Source organism: Xenopus tropicalis, chromosome 4, assembly GCF_000004195.4.
Source record: "Xenopus tropicalis strain Nigerian chromosome 4, UCB_Xtro_10.0, whole genome shotgun sequence".
In the NCBI taxonomy this organism is placed as follows: Eukaryota; Metazoa; Chordata; class Amphibia; order Anura; family Pipidae; genus Xenopus; species Xenopus tropicalis.
Genome location: NC_030680.2, coordinates 90,145,983 through 90,167,992, shown reverse-complemented (window position 1 = coordinate 90,167,992; position 22,010 = coordinate 90,145,983).

The window sequence follows — 22,010 nt, the reverse complement described above, 5'->3', positions numbered from 1 at the left end:
TTAACACTAAGTGCTGGACATCTTTAACTTTTTTACACTAATCTAAGTGCTGAAGCAGGACTGCTGATCTTTCTGTTGGAGGAAGTCTGCTGAACCTGTTTGTTTTGTTCTCAATTCTCCTTAAATGGGAAGAGAAACTGGAATATAGCAGTGTTTGACAGACATGCAAGGAGTTAATGAACACGGGCTTCTCTCCTGACGCTGGTTATGCTTGGGATGGTGCTGTCAGGGCTGCCTCATTGTTCTCCGTGCCATTATCAGGAATTATTGATCATGTTTCTTTGCTAAGCTGCCAGCTATTTTCTGAAGGCTGACAGAAAGCTCTTGAGAAAATGTGGCAAATGCTAGGTTTTAATGTTATCCTTATCTTCGGGCTATATTGCACACAGATCCGTAACGCATTAACTCTGCTGCCCACTGGTTCACATCCCTTGATTTTCATTTTGTTCCATCTAACACACTTTATAATCAACACATTTGACTTTCTTTTCTTTTAGAAAAGGCTGTTTAGTAAAAACATTGTCCTTGACAATTTTAACATTACAGAACATAAAGCCTATTGAAACAATGTTATTTTTTATTTTAAAATTCTAAAACTTGTTTCTAAAGGGTGATATTTTTCACCTTCAGGTTCACTTTTAGGGTCACATTTACTTATTCACGAACGCTCTGAGCTTTTTCTACGCTTGCGCGACTCTTTTGGATCACTTTTGCCGCTGTTTACAATCATTCGGTACGAAAATTTCATGACTTTCGGATCACCAATACGATATTATCGCGACTAATACGATTTTTTCGGAAGCATTTTCGTGATATTTGCTATTTTCAGAAATTTTCATTTCCAATCTGAATTTTTCCCATTCAGGATTCAAACTCGTGTTTTGATAAATCTGCCCCTTAGTGTAACTTTTCGATTTGTCATTTTTTTTTTTGGTACTATTCAACTTTGAATGGGGGTCAGTTTGCCCCCAGCAGCCAAAAGATACCTATTTTTATTGTTACATTTTTATACTTTTTATTCAGTCTCTCTCCTATGCATCTTTCAGTTTGCCAATTGAAATGGAAACCTAGCAACCAGGCAGCTGTTAAAATTTCAAAATCAAAAGATGAACTAAAAAAGCTAAATAATCCAAAAACCACAAAAAAGAACCTAGGACTAACCAAATATTCCCAGAAATTCACATCATACTAACAGTCAGTGACGTGCCTTGAGCTCATTGTGCCACTCATCCCCACCCCCCTCCTGGCTCACTCCTTTCTACTCACTGCTGCCCTGCTACCTGCAACTGTATTTGTAGCATTTTTGAAATGTTTGTATTTAGTAAATTGGGAAAACTTGCAGTAAAAAATTTGTGATTGTGGTAAAAGTTGATCACAAGATATGTAGCAAAATCACAGCTTAATAAAACTCCCTAAGTTCCAGGGCCCTTTGGTCATGTAACATGCCAGTTTGAATCTGTTTTTTTAGCACTGCCACAGACCAACACAAAAGTACTGGTAGCCCATAGCAGATAGCCTCAAGATTAAACTTACACTGTATAATATTGATTATTTGTCCAGATTTAGATGACATTCTGAAATATTCTGTAGCATATTTTCAAGCTTAGATGAACAAGGCATCATGTTGGCAGTTCTCCTTGGAGATTGCTCATATTGTGAGTTTTTGCTGGGCCGCTTAGACCTAATTAATGTGCTCTAATCTCTCTTGGATTCTTTCCTATGTTTCATTTCAACTGCTGGCAAAAGACAAGAAAACAAAGTAGATCACATTTTTTTTCCTTTGGTTCCTGTCACTGTGCCATTAGAGAGCATCTGTCAGATTTTAAAGGCAAATGTTTATTCATGTTTAACTTTTCAACAGCTGGTAATATATTCTGTCTTATACTAATATATACTTATCGGTGCTGAGGATTTTTACTTTTTGCATTGAACGTGGACTTCCATTTTGTGTTTTTTATTTAATGCTTAAAGAGTTGTTCACCTTTAAATTAACTTTTAGTATGATGTAGAGGATGCTACTCTGAGACAATTTGCAATTGCTTCATATTTTAATGTTTTTGCAGTTTTTTTCATTATTTAGCTTTTTGTTCAGCAGTTCTCCAGTTTGGAATTTCAGCAGCTATCTGGTTGCTAGGGTCCATTTTAACTTAGCAATCAGGCAGTGGTTTGAATAAGTGACTGGAAGATCACTAGGAGAAGCCTAAATAAAGATAAATAATAAAAGGTAACAATAACAATAAAATTGTAGCCTCACAGGAACAGTCATTTGAAAGGAAATGGGAAGGCAAATCATTCAAAAACTATAAAAAAGACCAACTGAAAAACTATTAAGAATAGGCCATTCTTTAATGTACAGGTATGGGATCCGTTATCCGGAAACCCGTTATCCAGAAAGTTCCAAGTTACAGAAAGCCCATCTCCCATAGACTCCATCATAAGCAAATAATTCACGTTTTTAAAAACGATTTCCTTTTTCTCTGTAAAAATAAAGCAATACCATGTACTTGATCCCAACTAAGATATAATTCTTATTGGAGGCAAAAAAATCCATTGGGTTTATTTAAAGGAGAAGGAAAGGCTAAGTCACTTGGGGGTGCCAAAAGGTTAGGCACCCCCAAGTGACTTAGATCGCTTACCTTGTACCCTGGGCTGGTGCCCCTGTTAGGAGAAAACAGCACCAGCCCGGGGCACTTGTAGCGAGCGCTTCCTTCTTCCTTTTTCTTCTGCCAGTGAAATCCGTGGGCCGGCGCATGCGCAGTAGAGTAAAAAGCCGACTTTCTTGTTTAAGTTCGGCTTTTCACTCTACTGCGCATGCGCGCGCAAGCGAATAGGAAGTAGGAAGCGCTCACTGCTACCCCGGGCTGGTGCTGTTCTCTTCGTACAGGGGCACCAGCCCGGGGTAAAAGGTAAGCAATCTAAGTCACTTGGGGGTGCCTAACATTTTGGCACCCCCAAGTGACTTAGCCTTTCCTTCTCCTTTAATGTCTAAATAATCTTTTAGTTGACAGTTAAGGTACAGAGGTCCAAATTACAGAAATATCCCTTATCCGCAAAACCCCAGGTCCCAAATATTCTGGATAATGGGTCCCATACCTGTACTAAAAGTTACCCTGAAGGTGAACCACTCCTTTATTATCAAAAATTTTAAAATGTAAATTACAGAATTAACTATATATATATATATATTGATATTGATTGATTGATAGCAACTTCCCTTTATGTACTAAGAGACGACAGGTATATATATATATATATATATATACCTGTCGTCTCTTAGTACATAAAGGGAAGTTGCTATCAATAGCAGCAGTAAATGCTGAAACTGTCAGGGGTCTATAAAAGATGTACAGTTTCAGTATGTGCATCTCAAACGGGTCATCTTCCGACCTGCCCTCTAAGTAAGTAATGCCTTTTAAAAAAAAAAAAAAGATTACAAATAGGGAGAGGTGTGCCTTTGCACCCTTTCTAATTTCACATAACATGCCCTGTAATTGTGATTCTGGCTGGTAAATCTGCATTTCATTTAGTGTCTTTTATGTAAAGCAATTCAGGGTTTGGGGTGCAAAGGCATTTAATTACTTGAAACTGGACATTTACACCCATACATCTGCAGCATCAACAATATTTCTTCTAGGTTTTGTAGCATTACAAAGCATATCAATTTCATCCTCAACCATGACTTTCCTAATGATATTAAAGGTCTTTGTCAAGGATGGTAAAATTGTGCTATGGAAGGTCTACTTACTCGTTTTCAAGGTTGAGAAGAAAAAAAAACAACCGCAAAAGAAAAAGGCACCAGGAGAAAACAGCACCAGCCCAGGGCACATGGGGCGATGCGCTTCCTCCCTCCTGCTCCGTTCAGCCTTGACTGTGAGTCTCTCCCAACAGGGGCACCAGCCCGGGGTACGGGGTAAGTAATTCAAGTCACTTGGGGGTGCCTAACATTTTGGCACCCCCAAGTGACTTAGCTTTTCCTTCTCCTTTAAGAGTTGCTTAGTTCACTTTATGAACCAGCATAATATCCAAGGCTATTGTGAATTTAAGATCTATAGTTAGTTGGTATAGGTATATATAGTTTATATATGGGAGTGTATAGGTAGGTCTGTATAGGTGTGATACATGCACACTGGGGGTCATTTGGAAGGGCTGAGCTTGATGGACTTGACTTTTTTTGAACCCAAATGAACTACAGTATGTAACTTTTTTTCTATTTCTGCTCTTAGGCTGCTGGCATACACGGCAATTCATACTGTATTAGTAATCAGATCATCCCCAATGGTGTCAATGAATGGCAATGTTAACATGAAAATTATTGATCACAATATTGTTAAATAAAAAACATTATCTTGTTTGCCAATATGGTGCCACTTTATCTCACAACATTATCTTGTGAGATAAAGTGGCACCAAAAAATTACCAACATTTCTTGCAACAAATACCAAACTCTTAAGGGATGAAGGCTGTTCTACAGAGAGTATAAAACTGTACAATTCTAATTGGCATATCTGGCTATAATATCACATCAGTTTTGCACTGTCTTTGCTATTTAGTAACATTTAGGGCAGTTTTAGTTTACCGTCCTTTCAAGTGGCCAGCAAGGGGAGTGTGGCCAATGCCACAGGATGTGGCTAGTTATATACTGCTGTAAATGGAAGTCTAGGGTATGGCTGAAGCAGGAACATTGATACCATTTTGCTTTAGAGGGGTTTTTCACCTTTGAGTTAACTTTTGGAATGATGTAAGGAATAATATTCCAAGACAATTTGCAGTTGGTCTTTATTATTTATAGATTTTTAATTATTTTACTTTTTGTTCAGCAGCTTTCCAGTTTCAGTTGCTATTTATAAATTATCTTAGCAACCAGGAAGTAATTTGAATGGGAGACTGATAAGTGGATAAGAGAAGTCATGATTAGAAAAATAAGTAATAAAAAGTAACAATAACAATAACATTGTAGGCTCACAGAACAATATTTTTTAGCTGTGGGGGTAAGTGACCCCCATTTGAAAGCTGGAAAGAGTCAGCAGAAGAAGACAAATAATTAAAAATCAATAAAAAATAAATAATGACCAATTGCAAAGTAGCTCCGAATTAGCAATTCTATAACATACTAAAGGTGAACAACACCTTTCTAATATGGGATTTATTAGAAACAAAATATGGGCACTGTGACGAGGAAACAGGCAGAATACAATGGATACTGGATGTATGTATCTGATACCATACCTCTATGAGAGTTTGGTCTGGACTGGAAGTCAAACTAGGCCCTGGCATTTAAAGTACACCAGGTCCAAACAGCCCCCCACCAGCCCACTAAATAGCAACTGTCTATGGCATCTTACAGCAGCCCCTCTTTGCCAGTCTGGACCTGATGACATTTCCCCCAACTGCCTGTTTTATATAAATAGTCACAATTTACAGGAATGAAAGGAGGGGTCTTTAAGAAAGGTGGGAGATGGTCAGGATGACTATGCATATAGAAGTGGTTAGGTGAATTAAAAAAAGCAGTAAAAAACTTGCTAATTGTTAATGTAAGGAACATTGAGTATATGGTGAGATCACTAACAACATTGTAGTAGCTTTCACACCTATGCAGCCATGAATAACTGCTCTGGGTGGTGGTCACACACGTATGTTTGGTTAATGGATGAAGATATGCACACATGTGGCAGTGTAGTAAAGGAATACATCTCCATTCTATTATATTTAGTTGCTTTTCTCAGTCAAGTTTTTACAAATCCTCATATAACCTCTCTTGATTTTCATAGATGCACCCACTGTGACAATAACAGCATTTCCTATTATCCATTGCCGTTACTGGTATCCAGCCTAATTGATTGCCTAACGACTTCTCCATGAAATCTAACACTTTCTGACAAGTCTGACTGCATTCATATTCTGTCAGATTTACCTGGGACACAGTCTAACACAAAGAAACCTGGGCTTGGGGGTAATGTGAGAAAAGCTTCAAATCAGGTGCCATCTAGTCAGATTCTTATGATATTAGTAAGATCCTTAAGTCCTCAACTTTATAACAATTAAAACAGGGCTGGGATTTTATTTATTTGTGTGTGTAAATAGTGATGGAAAGTCATTATTATTCCTTTTTTTAAAATATATGTTCTTTATTTTTGCTTTAAACAGGAAGAAAGAAAATCTCTAGAGACGGGCCGTTATGTACTGAATTTCAGTTGACAGATAATTATACATTTCAACATATTGTTTTATAAAATTACTAATTTATCTACTTTATGTTACTGAAGTGAAGATTAAATTCAGTTACACTCTTCTAATAATTAACTTGTTATCTCTTGTAATTCCACTTTCTTCCTTTTTCAATTAATTTTGATTAATTTCATCATTATTTTAGTGCCATTTTGGTTGCAGTCTATTTATAGTGCATTAATTTGGTCACTCACCAGTCTGTGGTCTGGGCGTGAGACCTCAATGGGTGCTAAATTTGTGTCCACCTACACCAACTTGTATATGGGTTGATAGGAGGAAACCCACATCTTTGCAGGTGAAATTACAGAGAAAGGTGTTTGATATAGATGATTTGATATTTATATGGACAGGGGATTAGAATTTAAGAGTTTTAGGGAGCACTAAATAATGATGATATGAATTCGAGGTTTACAGGTGATTTTGTTGTGCACAAGATTGTGTATCTGTACCTTAAATTAGGGTCCCATAATTATAATTAAGTTTATTGGAAAAATGTGCAGGCAGATTCATATCACCTGAATCTCTTGTTTAGGGGTATACCTACTGGGCAGTTTCATAGGTTAAGAACAATTTGTAGCATTGATGCGGACTTTTCAGTGGGACCTAAGGGATAGGTTTTTACATAAGGAAAAGTAAAAACTAAGTTGTACTTTTAACACGCAATCACCTGTGTGTGGCGCTACAGGAGCCCTGAGCCCCCGCTTATTATGGGGCATAGGTATGATAAAAATGAATGGCGTGCCTCCACCCAGGGTAGGTATAGGTAGAACTATATGTCTCCTCCCTGGGAAAACTCTATGAGGTTCTCCTTGGACCCGGGCTCCCAGTAACTCCCGGTACCTTGTCCCTCCCTTGGGGTAGCTGCTTACCAGGCAGTTGAAGATCCTCAGTAAATGAACAGCCAAGACAACGGTTATGATGGTGAACCTGATGAACTTGTTTATTTATGCAGGCAGAATACTTCAGAGGATGTCACACAGACGGCTCAAGTCACACACTCTCTCTTTGGGCTACCCCCAGTACTCCCGCCAGGCGATCCCACCTAGGAACTCACCGCGGTACACGCTTAAGGCCCCTTCACTGGGAACACTCCCAGGTGCTGACTTGGCTCCTCTTACTAGAATTCTGCGGGGTCTTAATCCCTCTCTCTCCTTGTTCTCTCTAGCCTGCCTGTCACTCCTAGAGTGACCTATTACAGTACCTCCTGTACTAAAACACTAGCCTGTTGTACACCTCCTTACAGAGGCGAGGTTCCAGGGATAAAACCTGCTGAGCATGGAAGTCATCCCTTTTTATACTTTGAGCACAGCGCCATCTAGTGGTTGCTGTTAACTTGCAGGCAAACTCCCTTTTAGCACAGTGGAATGGTGGGGATGTGTCTTACCCTGGGCCAGAACTAGGGGTAGGCAGGTTTCAGTAAGTTCCGAAATGTTCATATTGAAATGATCGTTTGCGAATGGCGATCCGATAGTCACAAAATTTTTGTCGTAAACAGCGGTGTCATGCCAGGCAATATTGCCCTGGCATGGCACAGGGTTAAACCCTCTCAACATCTGGTTGCAGGCTCCCACAGAGACCCTTAATTAAATATGCAACCAGGGAATCTGGGAAGGTGACAAATTCAGCAGAGGGAGCAGACAATTCGAAGCCAGCCATTTGTGGGCAGGAAACCTGAGGCTATTGGTTTCTTTGATCTGTGATCAAAGAAAGTCAGTTGTGGACCTAGAACAGCAGGGGGGATGCAGCTATGAGAAAATATGGATTATAGAAGGGGATCTATATCTCCTTGGCTTTAGGGTTCACATCCTCATAAATCATATATTGGTTATGAGGAGGCCCCATGCTTCCCAATGATGCCAAACAGGGACTGCCTACACCCACCAGTAAGGAGGGATAGTTTCTGGGGGACTGGGACATGACACACCCCTCATGTTTGGTATCATTTTGATCACCCACATATGGGTCAAAACAAGCCCCTACTTTCATAATAATATTGGGTACTGGCAAGTACCCATATTATATGACAAGAAACTGGCATGAGAAGTACAGCTCTCTACAGGGGAGATCATGTGACAAGTTCCTGGCCACTCCCTCCTTATGCATACGGTAATGAGGGAGGGGCCCAGCGGGACATAAAAAGCACACAGGCCCAGGTTCCTTCTGAGGCCCCAATCTGTTGGGGGATGGGCTCAGGATTTCCTTGCCTCTTGTCTCAGGAGGACACAAAAGATAACTCGGTAGCGTACATAGGGTTTTCTCTGTGTTTTATTTCTTTTTATTTTAATTACTGTTTGTATGTATATGTCTCTTTTTGTAAAACCTTTTTAAATGCACTGCTTACCTTTGTAATATTAAATATAAAATGTAATAAGTTCTGTTCTTTGGCTCTATAAAGATCCCCACGTACCTTGTTTACATGTGAATATATTAACTGCTTGGCTGTATGTGTGTTGAGTGGGGGGGGCAAGTTCTGTGTAAATACTAATTAACTAGTTGACTGCTAGCAGGGGAGTGTGTTTGACTGTAATTAACCATTTGGCTGCTAGTGTGCTGTTAAATTAGTGGAAACTAACCCTAACTGCAGTAAGAAAGTTTGTGTGATATATTTGTGTATTAGGTTTCTATCGCCTGTTAATGATAGATGGTGGCAGCGAATAGTTATTTGGGGCGGTGGTGTGTTTGGGGGTGCTTGATGTTAGTCTAACTTGTGTGAAAGGTGACCGAGTGTAACACCTTGTTGCCCCATTCCCATGTCATACGCGTCTGAGAGTGGCGTGTTCCTGACAGGCGGGACAACCTTTCTGTCTTTGAACCTTCAGCACATGATTTTGGAAGCCTCCCATAGGAATCAATGGCACTCTGCAGCTCCAACCTGGCCCAAGGAAAGTCTCCCATAGGGCTCAATGGCACTCTGCAGCTCCAACCTGGCCCAAGGAAAGTCACGATACCGAAGCTTGAATGAATCAGAAACTTTCGTACTCTATGTGACAAATACAATTTTGTCACGCTAATTGTCACAAACTACGAAAAAGTTGCACAAATTAACAAAAATATCACAGGAAACAAGCAAAAGTTGTAAACTGTAATCAGACCTGTCGTACTTTAACGAATGTGCCCCTAAGTGTTGCTGAAACATGAAATGCGCCAGGATGTGAAATCAAGTTTCTTATCACTGAGAAGTTGAGTTTGATAATATGAAAGGCTATTTTGATACTAAAATCTACATGTACTAATGCTATCAGTATATATAGTTTATACATGTAGGTATATAGATAGGTTAGTATGAGTGTGTGTATCTGTGTTCACTGGGGTTTGTTTGTATGGGCTGAACTTTATGGACTTTAGTCCTTTCTCAACCCAACTTAACTATATAACTATGTAATGACGCTGGTGTTGCTGATCATTGATGCATTCTGTGCAAAATATAAAATACAGAAGTGTTGAAATTGTATCCAGCTGAGTTAGTGTCAGATGCATAACTACTTCCTTTATCATGGCCATGTACAAAAATATGAGCTATGAGTTAATTTGGAAACAGTTATGGGAGGAGGTAGGATAGCTAGCCTCTAAAAGCAATCATGTCTCCTAGACAGTGTTTAGAGGTCTGATTTTGAGACTGTGAACAATAAGCTTTGATGAATATCACTTATAGTTCCACTTGGAAGCCATGTGGCGTAGATAATCTTACAATTGAAGCAATATCAGGACATATTTCTGAGATATAGCAAGGATGCAAGCTGAGAACTGATTGAGACACCACATCATAGGAGACATCACATCACTGAACAGGGTAGCTGGGAATCAGAGGTAGGCATTATATTTCTGTTAACCTGTTATATATCTTACTTCATGATTTCTTGATTTAATAAAGTTTTTGCTATTTTGTATATAAAATTGAAGCTGTTATTTAAACAATATGCTGCTTAATTCCAAACTATCAGTACTGTTCCAGTATTAAATTACTGTATATTATGGTTTGGGGTTCTGTACCATCTCAAGGGAATCACAGCCCTTTATCAGTGAAGATCTGTGAAAATAAAGATGCCCCGTTTTTTTTCTGCTTATTCACTACACATGCTCTGTGCTGCTGTCAGTTACCTGAGCTTATATATTGACTCACAATATACTGTATATATAGAATATAAATGTCACAATACAATGCTGATAATGAATGCTAATAATGAATGTATATTTTTATTATATTTATAATATATTTTTATGCAATACAATGCAATTTGCATGAGAATGTAATAATCAACCCTGTAGCATGAACTTTTATGCAAACTATACTTGATGCTTTGGGACAACCCCCAAACTTAGCTTCTGAACAGCTGCCCAGAGCACACTGAGCATGTAAAAGTCACAGACACTTCTAACAAAATCCAAGATGGTGACCCCCTGTGACAACTTTGTATCTCTGACAAAAAGCAATAATGGAAGTATCCAGGCAAAAATGTAGATAAAGTCTTGTCATTCAATAAAATCAGGACACCCCTCCGCATCCTATTTGTTTTGGACTGATCAGTCTAACGATGAGACCACTAACCCAGCATGGGAAATGACATGGGAGATGATAAACCTCCTTTCCTCCATTACAGGCCAGGGCAAGGGTAAAATTAGTTTCTTACTATTGTAGAACTAGAACTGTTCTCTTATAAACTATTCCTTTAAAGTAGCATACTGAGGAGCATGTTATCTTTTTTTCCCTCATAATTCTCCAGTAGGAATAGCTGGACTACTGGTTCTCTATATGTAAGATACTGACCCATTCAGCACAGAAAACTTTGATTCAGTCAGGCTGGGGTGCTTAAACATTTTGGTGGTTATGTAATAAAAGTCAGTACTAGGTTCTGTAACGCAAAGCTGGCAAACAAATGTTTCTTTAAAACAGGTGAAATGTGAATGCTACTTGCTGATTGGATGCTATTGCATAGTTATCAAAGCATTAAAACTAGAGCTCAATACAGTCCATCATGGTGCAATTCCATCACTCTATTCATGTGCATGGGTATGCTAAAGAAAGAGTTTATTAAACATGTCCCAAAAAATCCCATACAAGTGTCCAGAGAGTGGCAAAATTTAACTCTGGCAGATTGTGGTAAACTCTATTTTCACACTATACTGTATATGACCCTATGGGGCTGATTTACTAACCCACGAATCTGAATCCGAATGGGAAAAATTCTGATTGGAAAACATTTTGTGACTTTTTCGTATTTTTTGCGATTTTTTTCGTCGCCGTTACGACTTTTTCGTAAATTGTCGCGACTTTTTCGTAACCATTACGACTTGCGCAAATTGTCACAACTTTTTCGTAGCCGTTACGATTTGCTCGTATCTTGTCGCGACTTTTTCGTATTGAGCGCTCGTAAACTGCGGGCAAAACTTTCAGACTTAGCATGATTTTGGAAGCCTCCCATAGGACTCAATGGCACTCTGCAGCTCCAACCTGGCCCAAGAAAAGTCATGATACTGAAGCTTGAATGAATCCGAAACTTTCATACTTGGCGCGACGGCTACGAAAAAGTCGTGACAATTTACGAAAAAATCGCAAAATACCGATCATTACGAAAAAAACGCATTCGGATGCCTTCGGACCGTTCGTGGATTAGTAAATCAGCCCCTATGTGTTACAAGACCTTGTTCAAGGTCAGAGACCTTTAGTAAAAGAAAATATTCATGTCATTCATGCCAAATTTTCATGTCATTTTCAAAGACATCTAGGACAGCAAAATAGTGGTCACTGCAAAACTTATTGTAAATGACCTTCAGGTTGGATCCCCCATTAGGGTTTCCTAAGTGGGCCAGACACACAGTTCGGCAATCAATGTAAAGGTGGCTTTTTATGATGAAGTAAGTAGGCATCTAGATAAAAGAACTCAGTAGATATAATCTAATATCCAGATTTTGCCTTTGCTGTAAGGGCTCTGGCACACGGGGAGATTAGTCGCCCGCAACAAAACTCCCTGTTCGCGGGCGACTAATCTCCCCAAGTTGCCTTCCCCTGGCATCCCACCGGCGAAAATGTAAGTCGCCAGTGGGATGGCACACGCGGCGGCGCAATTTCGCGCAAATTGCCGAAAAAGCCTCGTGAGGCAACTTCGGCGATTTGCGCGAAATCGCGCTGCCGCGTGTGCCATCCCACTGGCGACTTACATTTTCGCCGGTGGGATGCCAGGGGAAGGCAACTCGGGGAGATTAGTCGCCCGCGAACAGGGAGTTTTGTCGCGGGCGACTAATCTCCCCGTGTGCCAGAGCCCTAATGCTATATAAACAAATACTTTCTAATCTTATCTCTGTAGGTTGTGGTACTTCTGTTGGTACATGGATAAAAACTGGCTCAAAGTTTAGGGTGAAGACACACAGAGCTACTTAGTAGCAGCTACTTGTCACAGCTATTAAACTCCAGAAAATACCCTGCCATAGAAAGTACTAAGAATTGCCTCTGGTAAAACATGTAGAAACAATTATCAGTAAAGGATCAGCATTGTCTGTTTCTGTAGCCGTGACAAATAGCTGCTAGTAGTAGCTCTGTGTGCCTTCACCCTTATGGACAGAGGGTTGTTGTAAGCGGTACATTCTCTACTTAAAATAGGGGTTTCATTGAGGCTCCACTAAAATTTTACTTATTCATTAAGGAATTTGCTGAGACAAAACTGTGCAGGGCAATTAATTATATTTAAAATGCGCCATCAATTCTAATCAAATTTGAATTCTAAGTCAGTTCTAATCAAATTCTATTCAAAATGTCGGGGAGATCTGTGAGGCTTTTAAAGTGCCTTTTAAGATCAATGTTGATAAATGTAAGATCATGCACATGCAAACCACTTATATGACACATAAATAGCAAATCCTTAATGATATTTTTGATACTTTTGCAGAAGACAATGCCAGTCAGCAGTAGTAATAGGCCTTAAATGTATTGTCCTGTATGGGAGGAGAATATCCTCCATACAAAGTACTTAAAAGTCCCCATTTAGAATATGTGATGCAGTTTTGGTCTCCAGTGTTCAAACTAATTAAAATTGATAAAAGGGTATGTAAGGTCTGGGATTGTATACACTGGTGTAGAATTGCTTCATGGCACATACAGTATGATACATATTTATTAATATTTAAGGGGACCATACAATATACTCTCTAATGCTTTATTCACCAGTAGATCCAGCAGACATAAGGGCATCCATTCAGATCAGAGGTTGACTAGTACCTTAATTTTGCAATTAGATACATTAAACTAGAAGAAACATAATCTTTGTAATAATGGTGTTAAGTGTGGCAATTACTGCAAATGTCAAATTCTATGCAAAGTCACTGTATGTCGACTCGATATGTGATTCATTTACTGTGTATACCCATTGTTTTTCTCTCTCTCTCTCTTCCCTTTCTTCCCCATTCCCAAGTTAAATAAATTATAATCAAAAGATACTTAAAAAAAAAAAGAAGAAGAAAGGAGGTTCTATCTTAACATGCGAAAAGGGGTTTTTACAGTGAGAGCTGTGAAGTTGTGGCATTTTCTCCTTGAGGTAGTTGTACTGTCAGATACATTAGATAGCTTCAAGAAAGAGTTGGATGCCTATTGAGAAAAGGAAAGAATACAGGGTTACTAGAATAAATAGATAAAAGTTGATTCAGGGACTGGTCCATTTGCTACATTTGGAACAAGAAAGACATTTTTTGTTCCTTTCTAATGCAAATTGGAGATAGCCCTAGATGTTTTTTTTATATACCTTTCTCTGAATCAGCTAGCAGTTGTCTTTTTTTCTCCTAAATTTCTATATTAATTACACTGGCATCAAATATCCTTTTTACATGCAGGGGCAATAAAACATCAGCCAGGTAGAATCCCTAGTGTTGCCCCATGCTGAGAATTACAGCCCTGGGTTTTATATTCCACATGTCTTGCTAAAAGCATATGTTTTCATTTTTCTGTGATAGCTGAAGTTGCTCAATGAGGGCCCAGTCACCTTTAGATTGAATTCTAACACCTTATGTAGTTTTTACTCAGATCTGTCTTCAAGTAAATACTGTTATAGCAGCATGTATTTGTGGAATGTCCATCTACAGACTTAGATCTATCTATATATCTATCCATCCATCCAGTCTCAGACTAAAGTGTACAGAACTCGATGGGGCTGCCTCCCAAGGTGCCACCAAACCCATCAGGGGTCCCTGCCACAGCCCCCACACCCCCCAGGGGCTGCCCCACCCCCACCCCGAGAGTGTGTACATTACACATCAGTGGGGGAATGCCGGCGGTGATCAGGTCTTTCTAAGTCCAACCATCTATCTATCTATCTATCTATCTATCTATCTATCTATCTATCTATCATCTAGCGGTGTTACTAGAATAAGCACTGCTCAAAATTTAGGGCCCTCTAAAATTTAGCCACTAGACACATAAACATGTGTTTCTATTACTCAGTGCCCCACTGGACCCCTATACCTCCTGGGATCCCAAGCAATTGCAAGGGCTGCATTCTCAATAGTTCAATAGGTTCCACAAATACTGAAATATCATGGCATAAAACTAGTTAACACAACGTTTTACATTTTTTGGAGCATGGAAATTGAATTTAAAAGAGCAAAATTGCTTTTGATTGCAAAAGAAATCAGAGAAAATAAATATCAGATTGAAAGAAAGGGCCAGAAAATTGAGGTCTGAATACTCCGCTTTAGAAAAACAAGAAAAATAATTTGCTAAGCTAGAAATAGGTGCCAGAGTGATAAGTACAGCTTCTACCTCAAGGTCTTTGCAGCTTCTATAGTAACGCTTCAGGAGAGGGAGGGCACATTTAACTAGTCCTGGTTTGCACCAATCATTAAGTAACTCCAAGCTAAAAAAAATAAATAATAGCTAAACCTCTAAACATGAATATTATTATGTCATTAGTGGTAATTACAGTATGTATTTTTCTGTGGATTTTATTTAGAATGTCTTATTATAGGTCCACCCTGACAGGGGTGGGGTGTGCCTGTAGCCATTGTGTGGGGGCAATGTTCACTCTAAAGAGCAGGAGCAGAGCATGTGAGTGTGCAGGGAGTGGCAGGCATTGGATTGCAGGCAGTGAGCATCAAAGGATATGGGTTTGTGGTGAGCCCCATTCCCCTCCAAACATTTTTTTTGAGGGGGGGATATAGTTATGCAGCGGCTCTAAGCTGTGCAGTCTTAGTGAGAGATTTTGGGAGAATTCCTATTTGTTGTCATTGATACACTTGGAAACCCAGCTTGAAGGTCAGTTAGGGAGATATGAAGGGCAAACACATATTTGCTATCCTACAGTATATATTATTGAATTTATGGCTAATGTACAAGTATGTTCCTAGAACAAATATCTTGAACCATGAGTTTTGTTCCATCCTTGTAAAACTCCAGTTTAAGCCAGGTAATCTTGACATGGTTCTGATGAAACCCGAAAAATATAGTGATTAACCATGTTCAAACTTGAAGGCAACTTCTAATGATGATTCAATGAAAAGGTCATTCAGAATTAATCTGCAATTCCTGGCAGTAATAATGACTTTATTATCCAAGTGGACCATGTTTAAAATGAAGAAATGACATTCTTGAGGCTGTCCCAGTTTTTTAGGAGGTTCATTATCTTTCAAAGTCATACTCTGCAGTTCGCAAGCACGGATTGGATATTCATGGCCCTAGCATGGAGTATGCACACTGTCCTTTGATGCTGCTAATAAAACAGATATAGAAAATATGTATTTGCAGTCATTTAGCTCCAGCGCATTTGGTACTAATTAGAATGAACATAAAATACTAAATAATAAAATGCATGCAGACTGCTTATTTTGCAGCAGTGTTAACCATGACATTTCATATGCGTTATTTTAATTTTAGGGCCTCTACTATACTATACCTAGAAAACCCATTTACATTAATCAGTTGGCCGCTCGTATTCATTTTTAGAATGTTTGATCTTGGTACATAAAAATGCGGTATATGAGAAAAATGGAAGGTGATTTTTTAAAATCTTCTAAAAATCTCCAAGTTTTGCAGATTGCAAATTTGGAGTAGAAAATGCCTTTACCCAATTTGAATTAGGAAAATGCTAACTTTATATGGTTTCCAGCTTACTTTTGAAGCTTTTACCAGACATAAAACAAGCACTGGTTGTAGTATATTTAAAATATAAGCCATGAAATTAGTATGTACAAGGTATATTTGGTGGTCTATACATACCAGATACTTTGGTAAACTATGTACATTGGGCACCAAGCCAGTAAACCCCTGGAAATTATAACTGGGTTATTTTAGCTTGTTACCTAATGTCATGTGGCAGATAACAAACAAGCTTTAAAGGACAAGGAAAGGCTAAGTCACTTGGGGGTGCCAAAATGTTAGGCACCCCCAAGTGACTTTAATCGCCTACCTCTTACCCCGGGCTGGTGCCCCTGTTAGGAGAAAACAGCACCAGCCCGGGGTACCTGTAGCAAGTGCTTCCTTCTTCCTGCTTTGTTTTGGACCGGCGCATGCGCATTAGAGTGAAAAGCCAACTTTTCTGTTAAAGTTCGGCTTTTTCACTCTAATGCGCATGTGCGCGCGCGAAGCAGGAAGCAGGAAGGAGGAAGCGCTGCAGGTACTCCGGGATGGTGCTGTTCTCTCCGAACAAGGGCACCAGCCCGGGGTAAAAGGTAAGCGATTAAAGTGGGGGTGCCTAACATTTTGGCACCCCCAAGTGACTTTGCCTTTCCTTCTCCTTTAAAGTGATTTTTAGAACTGTTATTAAAACTGCCAATTTTAGGAAAGCTTTGTAGCTTCATAGTTTGTACTAGAAAGACAAATTTACCTATTCATGACTCAGGGGAATGTCTACTGTTTTGCGGTGTGGTAGTCTGGAGTAGAAAGACATATTTACCCATTTTGGATTCAACAGAATGTGTTGTTTCCAAAAATTGATAATTTTCTGGGGTAAACCTACTGTTAAAGAAATACTTGGCCTTGAAATCTAAAGTATTTATATTTCTGGAGTGAAAAAAGCAGTGTATTGTGGGAGTTTTTGACACAAGTCAGAAATCCCCATAAAACTATACATATTTGGTATTGGCACATTTGGGAGACATGAAACTTTCAAAATAAATTGTATTTTTGCATATACAATCTGATTCTGATATATGTCTCTATATTGGTAACAAAGGAGGAACAAAGTTGTTTTATACTAGTAATATTATTTTTTCTCTCAAAATATGTCTGTCCTGTTTAAGCTCGTTCAGCACCAGCCCTGTTCTTGGAACTTCTGTTAAACAATAGGGAATACCGCCCCTTTAAGGTTTCTCCCTACACAAGGTTTTGCTCTGTACAGGAACATTCATCTGCAGCAGCCAGAGCTTTTATAAAAGAAACCTATTAGAATGAAATTCTGTACTTTTAAACAGCATTTTTATAAATATCCTACATTGAGTCTGCCTTCAATTTATTTTATCATCATAAATGCAAGTACTATTGCCTTTATATATCTCGCATTGTTACTATTTACTGACTGCTAAATACATCAAATTCAGCACCCAGTACATCATTCTGTAATCAAGTAATTCTTCTATGTATCAGTAAAAATAAGCTTTGACACTTTGACCCTGTGTTTCAGAGATCTCTTTTTATGCTTGGTCACGAAGAGCTCTTCTCTGTTCTTTTTAATCTGCAAAGTAACGTCACCAATATGAGAAGGTTGCAACAGTTTTTTTCCAGCCAATTACATACATACTTGCGTCTGAACACCAAACAATGATAATGGGCATATTGGGACCTCTTAAGGAAGATGGATACAGAACTCTGCTGGGGTTGGGTGACTATATAGCAGATGATATCACCGTTTATAAAACTATATTTTATATGGTATTCATTGGTTTGGGGGTATTACAAAATGAAAAAACTAGACTAAAAATACATATAATTATTACTTTTATTGTTGTTAATTACACATATAACAGCGTATAGTTTGCACTCCGTTTGTATAAGCTAATTGCCTGGGTGCCAGAATTAAAAAACAATATAACATCATATAAAACTGCACTCACAGGTCTTGCAAAGTGAATTAATAAATTATCGTGAGCTGTGAGCGCAGTTTTATATGATGTTATATATATATATAAATATGTCTTACCCTATCCTATCTGAGATAATAATGTCCACTCAGTTGATGGTTAACCTTATGAATTTGCATTTAACGGAAAAATGGACTTATCAAATTGGACTTTTTTAATAGTGTTTTTTTTAATAGTTAATTGTTCATCACGTGATTAAGGGAACTATAAATTAATTGTTAACACAGCGGTGTGTATGTCTGATAAAGGGGCCTGCCCCCGAAACATCACTAATTTGAAATAAAGATGCAGGGATAATCCTGCTGCTTGAAGACCTGTTTTGCTGGCTGTTTTCTCTAATTTTCTAAATGATAACCTTTGCAGTCTATCCACTCCCAGCACAGTCTCTTAAGGTGCCTGATCCCACACTCTGATCCGGATATGCAAAAACCCTTTTCTGAGTTCAGTCCCTTTCCTAAGAGCTCTAAAGTCCCCCCATCTAGTGCTACCTGCCCCAGAGTACCTTCCCCTTTGGAAAGGCGGCTGTATCCTATGTCTTATGAACTTATATCAATGCTCTATGAAGGCCTAGATTGGCTTATTAGTCCTTAGTAAAATGAGAGATAGAATTAACACAATATGATTTTGAGACCTAAAAGGACCCTTGCCATAGGAAAGCCCCACTTCCACAAAAGGCATGCTTAGCATTGCCCCATTTTCCATGTTGCAGGCCCAGGCCTTATCTACACTGATTTTCAGTTTCACATGTCATATTCCCTGGTTTAAGCAATACTCCCCCAATATGCAACAGCTACCCAGAACATTTTTGCGTAACTGAATGCTGAATAGATAGTGAAGTGATACTAAAATATAGCATGATTATCATGGAATCAATATGCAAGAAAAAGTGTGTCCCAGCTGTGGAAGGTTACCCACAGTGCAGAGCAGCTGTGACAAACTCTTCAATAAAGCAAGAGCTCATTTCCTGATAATGCCGCCAACCCATTCATTAATAACATGTGGTGCCCAGGGTTTTGCTTATAAAAAGTGGTTGTTCATGATATCTAACTCTAAAAAACACTCTCAACTTATGGCAAAAAAATGAAAGAATAGCTAAACTGCAGATTTTTATTTATGTTTTTTTTCTTTTTTTAAAAAAGCTGACCAAGTAGATGAGTTTTTTAAAGAGCTATCATCATCTAAGTTAAGATTGTCAGCAAAATATGATCTAAATGGTCGTGTATACCATTAATCTAATTATACGGTGATTTTATGCTTCAGGCAATGTTATGTACAGAGCACCCATGTGTAATATAACCTTCTTCTGCTGCACATTATGTGCAAACAGGGGTACTGCAATGATGTGGGTTGAGAAACTTGGCGGCAGCACCTGACAGGCTAACAGGAGTGGCTAAAAGCCCCATGACCACAGGGGGGTAGGGTGGACGGATGGGGGACTGGACTATGTGGTCTGCTGTATGGTAGTCCCCAGCTAGGATTGCCACTTTCATAGTGTAGAAAACCAGGGCAGGAGTGATGCCTGGGACGTGGTCGAGGATGTTGCCTATCGCCACATCAATCTAATAGTCCTGCTTGGTTTCCCTAATTTCAGTCTCTTCTGACACTTTCATGGAAAACTACACCCCAGAACATTGCAGGCCTGTATAAAAATCATATAAAACATGTAAATAAAACCCTGCTTCATTTTCATTAAAATATTATCGTTCTAGTAGTGTCTGCCACTGGATAATCCTAAAAAGAAGATGGCTGCTCCGTGGCTTGTACAATTCACTGTGTTCACTCATACAAGCTAGGTTACATCAGCCAATCAATAGACAGAGCTCTGCCCTTTGCTCCCACACTACTTCCTGTTATCGTTAGAGCTGCAATATTTCCTGTCAGGTGATCTCTGAGGGAGCAAATAGATAATTACAAAATGGTGGCTCAAGGGAAACTGTTAAAGGGCAATATTTACTGATATATATATATATATATATATATATATATATAATATGGCAATATAGTGAGAATCTTTAATAGATCATTTAGCGATTTCAAGCACAAGTCACCATGTTTTTAGTGGCAAAGCAGTGTTTTTTTCCCTGCAGTCCCAGCATAATTTCATTGGCAGTACACCACAATTGCAGCTGGCACGTTAAAACACTTGTGGTACGCTTTATAAAATGGACACAATTACTCTGGAACACTATTCCCAATTCTTTAGGTTATGGCTAATGTTAGACGAATATATTTTCGGCAAGTGGAAAAGTGATTGCCGAAAATACCGACATCCGCCTCCTTCCTGTGCCTGCACCGGAATGAATGAGATACACTCGGGTGCAGGCACATGTAGCCGAAATACACATAAAAACGCGAGAGAATGCAAAGTCTTGTGTTTTTAGGTGTATTTCGGCTACATATGTGTGTTGAGAGTGATTTGCAAGAAGAGGTGGGACAGAAACAGTGGCATGGTACCTTTAATTAATGCCATATTTTTCACGCAAAGACCATGGCAAAGTTTGTGCAACCGCTATTGCTGTCAACAATCATAAATGTGCCCTTATATTTCTTCACTTAGCCATTCTTTATACATTCTACATTGAAAGGCAACATCTATCAACTACTGTTGATAATGTATCCATCCTCAGCACTGAATAGTATTTATTCAATATCTTATTGATAAAGGAAGAAACGATTTACAGGGAGATGAAGAGAAGGAACATGAAGAAAGAGAGAGATAGTCGATATTAAACTGATACAAGATCAGCTTAAACAAATAAGAGGATAATGTAAAAAGAAAATTGGAGAGAGATCATAGCTGTAGGGAAGGCAAAATAGGTGAGAGAGAATATAATCAGAATATAAATGAAGTGAAGCTATCTCACGTTTACTGCAATACAAGAGATTTAGAGAATAATCCTCAGTAAAAATACCACTGAATAATCCTCTGACATCTCATGCTTTGGTCTTCTGCACCTTTACTGCTGTTGTGATTCGTGTGTATGGGCGCCACCAATGTCAATATTAACATTGCACAGACTCTAAGCTTTTGTGCATACAATATCCCAGAATTTCAGTCTAGCCATGCTAGCGAAGCTTGAAATGAAGTGCAATGCTGAGAAAGGTTGCAATGGGCCTTTTGCTCTGCGTATAAAATTATCCTACACATTGTGTTATCTGCTATAATTTCGTCAAATGCTCATGCTAACAACAGTAAATTGTTTAACTTTTCCATTATAATGATGGCACATGGGTGACTTGACCCTGCCTCAGGTGCCATTTGGGACTGAAATCCTCACTTGAGCATTTATGAATGGAGGTCCGTCTGCCACCACTCTGTATGCTTTACACTTCTCATTCAATAACATCAACAGCAATGACAGATAGACAGTGGTGTTTTGACCACAGGCCTAATGTTTAACATTCTGGATTTTTTTAGCATGTAAAGCTAGGATCAAACCATTGCTTTAGTTGTTATACTCATCTGGCTGATTTTTTTCTGCATTGGCCAGAGGGTGTAAGTTTAGAGTATACCTGTATGAGAATATATTACCCACAATAAAGCAAAAACGAAAATAGCCTTACAATATTTTGCTGTTAATTTAAGAGAGATAAGGCTAAGGATAAGGCTAGGGGGGCAGAAATGCTGCTTAAAGTGTTTATTGTCCACTACACGTCATACAGTTAGTGTAAGTGCTGACATCACAGAGAAAATGCAGTAGGTCTTACCTTTGGAAATGGTAGGGGTAATG